This window comes from Anarrhichthys ocellatus, unplaced genomic scaffold, assembly GCF_004355925.1.
Source record: "Anarrhichthys ocellatus isolate YVR2014 unplaced genomic scaffold, GSC_Weel_1.0 scaffold4, whole genome shotgun sequence".
NCBI lineage: Eukaryota > Metazoa > Chordata > Actinopteri > Perciformes > Anarhichadidae > Anarrhichthys > Anarrhichthys ocellatus.
The window spans coordinates 3,905,766-3,912,449 of record NW_022280034.1 but is presented as its reverse complement, the minus strand read 5'-3'; the positions used below and the strand labels follow the sequence as shown (position 1 = coordinate 3,912,449).

General features: G+C 44.5%; 1 protein-coding gene across 2 annotated transcripts in view; it reads left to right on the top strand.

The window, feature by feature from the left end:
* Nucleotides 1-1,184: 1,184 nt before the first annotated feature.
* The window catches only part of cdc42ep4b (CDC42 effector protein (Rho GTPase binding) 4b), a 17,550-nt gene continuing 12,050 nt past the window's right edge, over nt 1,185-6,684 (top strand). The window contains exon 1 of one of the 2 annotated variants that reach the window (XM_031843498.1): nt 1,185-1,409. The gene's annotated coding sequence lies outside the window, so the exon portion shown is untranslated. The other variant, XM_031843499.1, reaches the window with a different exon arrangement.

Genomic DNA, 6,684 nt, shown 5'->3' with positions numbered 1-6,684 from the left:
ATGTTATCTGGAAGTTGTCAAAAATAATTGGAGTAAAGTGCACCAAGTCAACCTTAATTACCTTCGTACTAATATAAATCAATGTGTTTGGACCTTTGATTATAGTAATGTGCTACTTTGCAGTACATTTGCCCCAATGCTACAAATCATACACGGGAAGAACATCAATTCCTGCTGAATTTTATGGACTCTGCTCATGCTAGCACAATTCTAATATTTAGTGAGTATTTGAAATCAAAAGGCTGTAAGCAGAATGTACTATTACAACACAAGTTTGTATTTGTGTCTTGTTGCATGCATGAGAAGCAGTGTGGTTGTGATCATACAACAATTTTAAGGAACAAACCCAATGCACAGGCCTTTACAACACGCAGGCATGAAAGTTCACTATTGCAGGTCTACCAATTATTAAAAAAACACAACTCTACTGGAATTAAGAGAAAAGTTCAACCCCTTGGGAAATACATGTATTTCGCTTTCTTGTCAGGGGTTTTGATTGGAGATGTAATACCACTGTCATGTCTGTAGTGTAAATATGAGGCGCCACGTTCATTCCTATGAAATGCTCAATGGCGCATGAAGCAAAAAAAGTTTGACTTTCGAGTATAGAATTCAGATGAAGATACCTGGATCGTCCGGCGATCTTCCTCATCCAGGGGGCCCATCGATGAAGCGCACCAGCATCTCCATTGAACCCCTCCTCCCAGCCCTCGGTCCAGCCTCGTCCTACGTGGACAACATAGGACGGAACTTTGGATTCAGCAATAAGTGCTTTTTACAACTTTATTCAAGTGATCGTAATGATTTACCTCAACAAAAACAAATAGCCACTGAGTTAAAAGTGTCTCTTTCCCAATGTAGCTCTATGGAATAAAAGTATTTTTTGAGGGGCCCATGTCATCACGTGACTGACGCTTAAAATTGTAATTCCACCGTTTGGTCACAATGTCACTTTTGCTCTTCCTAGGGGAATGGAGCTAAGCAACTCTGCTTTTCGCCCAACCATTTGATGATTTTATTTAATTGCCTTTAGTCTTGGACTGAAGGATTTGGGAGCCCCACCAAGTTGAAGTTCTGCCCATTGTTGTGTGTTGTGGATAAAAGCGTCTCTGTCCCTTTAAACCGCAGCAGGAGGTGGTGCTCAATGGCACATGAGAGGGAGGAGGAGGAGGAGGAAGGGGGAGGGCCGCTTTGTGCACCACACACATGCAAACTAAACGGACATTGGAGCACCAACAACGGGACTGTCCTGGCGTAACTCTGCTGCTTCTCCTGTCGAGGGAAAACTAAACTGACTTCGCGTTGACGCGGAGGCTTCTCCTACCTGCTCTGCTGTTCCTCACGTGTTTCCGGGAAGTTTAGCGGAATATAACCTGAAACTTCGCCTTCGCTCGGACCGCAAAGAAAAGGTAACATTTCCACCGTGTTGTTGTTCATGAGAGGTATTTAAACTATGTCTGCGAGGGACGACTCTAAGTGCTAAGAGTCGGTGTGTCTAATGTAGTTTCCAGACTTCTCTTATTTGGTCGGAGAAGTGAAAACTAACGGCGTGAAATCTGCATCTCATTTGAATGTCAGCCCTGCTTGTGGTCAATCAGCACACTGCAGTCTCGTGGAGACAATGAGCCCTCTGGCGTCCCGTGTGTCCTCCATCAGCCCGGTGGAGACTAGAAAGTTATGGGCAAACTGTAACTATATGAAAGTCACCACTTTAAGTCCCAAATACTGTGTGAGTGCACTTCTTTTTAATTCTGTCACTGAGAAACCTTTTCTATTTATTCTACTTTTGGATCGCAGCCATGAAGTTGTGCAAGGCTCCTGTCTTCTTTTTATATCGTGGGATCCCAAATATGAAAGGCCCAAAGGCACATTTTTTCCAAGAAGTCCTACTTTGTATAATTGCTTATGAAATTACATAAATCTGTTTTGGAGGCAAGGCCAACGCCACAGTAAGTCATCATTAACTGTTAAATGACAGCGAAAGAATGCACATTTGGCATCCCCATTTGGAGTCCCCAATGATCCGCAGACCTTTGGACACAAATTACAATTCGAATACAATCTCTAATAATTTACTTATTCAGTGTACAGATGCTGGATAAGTGGGAGTCTGAAATCAGGGTCCCACGTAACTGTTTCTCATCAGAGCGGGCAGATGGGCTCAGAAAGCACCAGTTCTCCTCGCTGACAGTTGCGTAACATTTAATACTCGGCTACTCTCTGGGAATTTACCAAGAGCTCAACAACCTGCCCGGGCTACTTTCACCATATCCCTCACTCCCCAATTTGTCCACTTTCCCGCGTCATTAGTGAGTCACTCCTGTTTGTGTTTACAGACCTGGCTCTTGGCCCTCGTGGTCGTCATGCCTGATGAACTGGCTAATTCGCTCTAAAAAAAAAAAAAACACCGCGGCCGTATACCTGCCCATCCTCATTCATCAGGCCCGGGCCGTATAGTGTGCCTGCTTGCCTTTAACTACGCCGACCATAAAGTCTGCGGGCCCGTTTTATAACTCTGTTTAATTATTCCTTGCTCACAGTCGGTAATCAAGCCTTCGGTGTCGTTAAACCGCTGGTCTGGACAAAAGCAGGAGGACATATTGACTAACGGGCCTGGCTTTGGTGCATTCATTGTACGACTGTTGCCCTCTGACCCTCTCTGTTACACTCAAGCACACACAACCACAGCCTAAGAACAGCTCTACGGTCTGGAGAAGTTTAGGCCAAGATCAGACTCTGCCCGATCGGCACTTCTCCTCGTGCTTTTCTGTGACTGAAGTGGAGCATTATCCCGCACACTCCAGGCCTTTCAGCTCCTTGTTGTACGACTTCTCCAGAGCTGCCAGGCAGATATGTATCTCTCCATCAAGACGTATTGTGTGTGTGTGTGTGTGTGTGTGTGTGTGTGTGTGTGTGTGTGTGTCATCTCTGACTGACTGCCTTTTTTTTTGCAATGGAGGCTATTTCAGTTAGCTCTGGAGGATACTGCTGCTGCGTAGTGAGGAAGCTGGCTACCTGCCCGACTGTGACTGCGCTGAGGTCATTGCAGTTAGTTTTTTATAATACTGGACGGTATGAGTGGGGGTTGGGAGGAGGCAGTCAGACTCATTTGCACTCTCGAGAAAACTTCAGGCAGTTTGTTAAAGTGGAGGCCAACTCATTTCCTTGGGAAACAACACCAAGTCAGTATTTTATTTGTGTGCGTCCGGATTCCATAATAAGTAGAGGTTTAATGTATGGACTGTAAACTTGAGAGAAGAAACTGGTTAACTGGAGTCAGATGTGTGATAACTTGCAGTATGTTGCATGTTCTTGTTGCCTCAGGAAATGCCTGTGTAAATTGTTAGCGGTCGCTGTAATCCACCCAACTTCATCCCTCTGCTCCATACGAGGCCGACGGGGAACGTTGGGAGCATGCCGTGACATTTTGCTCTTCTGCATGGCTTCGTTGCAATTACACGGCCCGCACAACAGCTCCTACAGTCGGGGGGGGGAAATGTTGTGTTTTAGTTGTCGCTATAAATGGATCAGCTTTGAGTCAGCTTCAAAATGGCAGCTGTAATATGTGGAAAAAAAGCCTCACTTATTGAAATATTATTACATTATTGGACGTGTTTCAGTAATGCACTCCAGAGCTCTGAGGCTGTGGAAGCCTCCCAGTTTCTGTGAGTTATTAATCCCTTCAGAGGTGACGGATGTGTCATTTTTTTTTTTTTCAGCTGTTGATACTGGAAAGCGTTGAGTCTTATGTTGGAACTCCCAGAGCAGAGATGTTTTGTCTCAGACAATTACAGGATTCACCCCGCCTGCAAAGAAAGCAGCAGGCTCTTTTGAACTCGGAGGAGAAAGCATGCCGAGGGTTCTTAGGTTAATCTTTGAACAGACTTCACGTGGAAGCAGAACACAATGTTATGCAAATATCTTCGGGCGTTTCGCAGAATTTGTTTGACTTTGAATTTCGATCAGGAGGAAAAAAATTAACCAGATCATTCGCCGTGAAACGGAGAGTCACAAGTCTGTAATTTAGCTCTGTGGGTTCCAACCTGTTAGTAGCTCGTGGTCCCTGAAAACAAAGCAATGTCTGCTGGGAACTCTTTGTTTCAAGTTTGTAGAGTCATTTGTTTTTCTTTGTTTCATTTAAAAACATTTTTGGGAGTTAACCTAAAAAAACCCAATATATTTTGGTAGCTGTAGTATGTTTTTGCTGTTTGGCTGCCCTATCCTGTTAATCTTCTTCTGACCCCACAGATGTGTCCTTCCCCTTGATGGACTGATTTATTATTGTTCTCTAGAAAGCCATGTTCTCTTCCATCTGTGGACGAGTAGATGTCTTTCAACTCGTCTTATTTTGAATAGTTAAGAGAGCTCAAACCGTGTCAAAGGTTGTGAGCTAAACCCCCTGAACGTCTTATCAACATTCAATACTCGGCACAAGGCTGCAGCCCTGTTACTTCGGCTGAAGTTGAGCTGATTCCAGCACAGTGGACCACATGCCCTTTACCATCCCATTAAACAACAATATATCACATCCGTTCCCAGGAAAAGAGCCCGCTTTCTCCTTCTTCTTTTGTGCAACAACCCCGTATGCACCTGTCGCATGATCTGTGCCTGTTGTGGTTACTGTCGGTGTAGCGTGACCGTTGTGGCAGAAAATAACCAGTTCAACAGGAATGTTCCTTGCGTGGCTCACCCGCCGCACTGAAGTCGCATCACTCGCTTCTTAAAAAACGAAACCGCTCGACGCTTTAAAGTCACACATAAAATACAACCAAAGATTTAGCCTCCACTACGTTTATAGCACGCCGTCGTCACTCTTGCAGCACATGGTCATGGCAGTTCCAGTGCAGCTGACTGTGGCCAGCCTGGTGGGTTGTACCCGCATTGCAAACGTTTCAGAACATCCTCTGCGGTTTCTGTTTCATGCAAATGATCCGTCAGCGTCCATCATCAGCCGGCACACCTGTCTGACGATCATCCTCTGGATTCTTCTCCGAGTACAAACATATTTTGGAACATGTGTCATCGCTATGTTTCCGTTTTGGACTTGCTGGTAATATTGGTGTCGCTGATTTGAACTCGGGTTGTAATTCTTACATTTTTGTCCATTATGTCTCATCTATTAGTCGTGATGAAGTAGAGACTTTGTATGACTCACAGGTATCACCACCCTCCTAAAGCTTCAGAGATAAAAAGCAGCTACGGGGATTTCCATGGGACTACTTTCTGTGTTTGAGATGATTTCTGTGGAATTAAGTTTTTTCTTTTTTAAGTTGCTAGAAGCCTGAGGTCCGTGTCCTGATTGAGGTTATTAACAGAGTTGTTCTTGATAGCGAGCCCATATAATATGTTTTGATTATCAATACTTCTAATAGAGAATACGACCCGGGTTGTGAAATACCAGCATTTCCCTTTCACATGACATGGTTCCATCTCAGGATATCTTGTGAGCAGCATACATTGTCATGTCCTAGTTGAGTTAATCAAATAGTTTTGTTGCACACAGCCTACAGTTTGACACTGATAATAACCCAGCAGTTCATATATAATGTTGCGTAACGTTATGATTTGTCCCACACACCATTGCAGTTTGTTTGAGAACCCGTAGCGTTTTCTGGTGAAAGCGCTTTGAAAGTGTTTGGACACTCATCTTGACGTGAGCTACAGAGACACTTTGAAATGCTGTTTGGTTTAGTCCATTATCTGTGTTTTTATGTGTAAATAAAGGTTAAATAAGATGAAATGAGTTTACGTGTTTATCGGCTGACACGGTCCGATAAGAACTTCTTTGTAAGTGCCTTTTCTTTGTTGTTAAAATCCAGCATCCAAGCACAGTCACTTCTCTCTCAACTCTGTAATCATGAGCAGCAACAGCGCTGACGTTTCTAGAACACAGTTAAACATTAACACGAATGATTGCATCGTTTACCATCTCTGCCGTTCGTCAATGACACAATATTGCTTTCAGCAGCAAGTTGGGTGAAATACATGTTGACTCGACTCCGACTGGGTCGTATATTGAAAACGCACACATGGCCGTGCAGCTGGTCATTGTGGTCCCGGCTTTGGCCTGTTTACAGTCCAGCGGGCCCTCATTGTTTCGGCTCTGTATGCACACACAAACTGGCGGTTTCTCTCTCAAGCGCACCCAAGAGACAAAAGAGGACTGTTGGCGTAACTGTGGTCACCTCTGCTCCCCGCTTTATGACAAATACACGGGAACGGTCACATGATGATCTGGTGATCCTGTGAGAGTTGCTGGTTTTCGTGTGAATATGAATGTATATCCTCCCTGCCCGAGCTCTAGAGGACCGTTTTGGGTCAGCGATTCAGAGCTGTGAATGGACTGTGGTGGAAGGTTACCTGCGTAGATACGCCTCAAAGGCCTTTGTCTCTTTGTATTAAACTAATGTGAATCATGCTAAATAGTGGGTGTCACTCATGTGGGTCACCGTTAAACCCCGTCTAGTGTACTTGCTATCTGTTTTCCTTTAGAGGCACATGCGTGTGGTTTGGGTGTGCCGAAAGGGTTTGGTTCCTGTCTTCTACTGAGCTGCCTTGTTTTTTTTTTTGTCCGTTCTCTTCTATTGTTCTTTGTGTGACATTGCTGGTTCCTCGGCTCCAGAGAAATATGTCAGCCGTGTGTGTGTGTGTGTGTGTGTGTGTGTGTGTGTGTGTGTGTGTGTG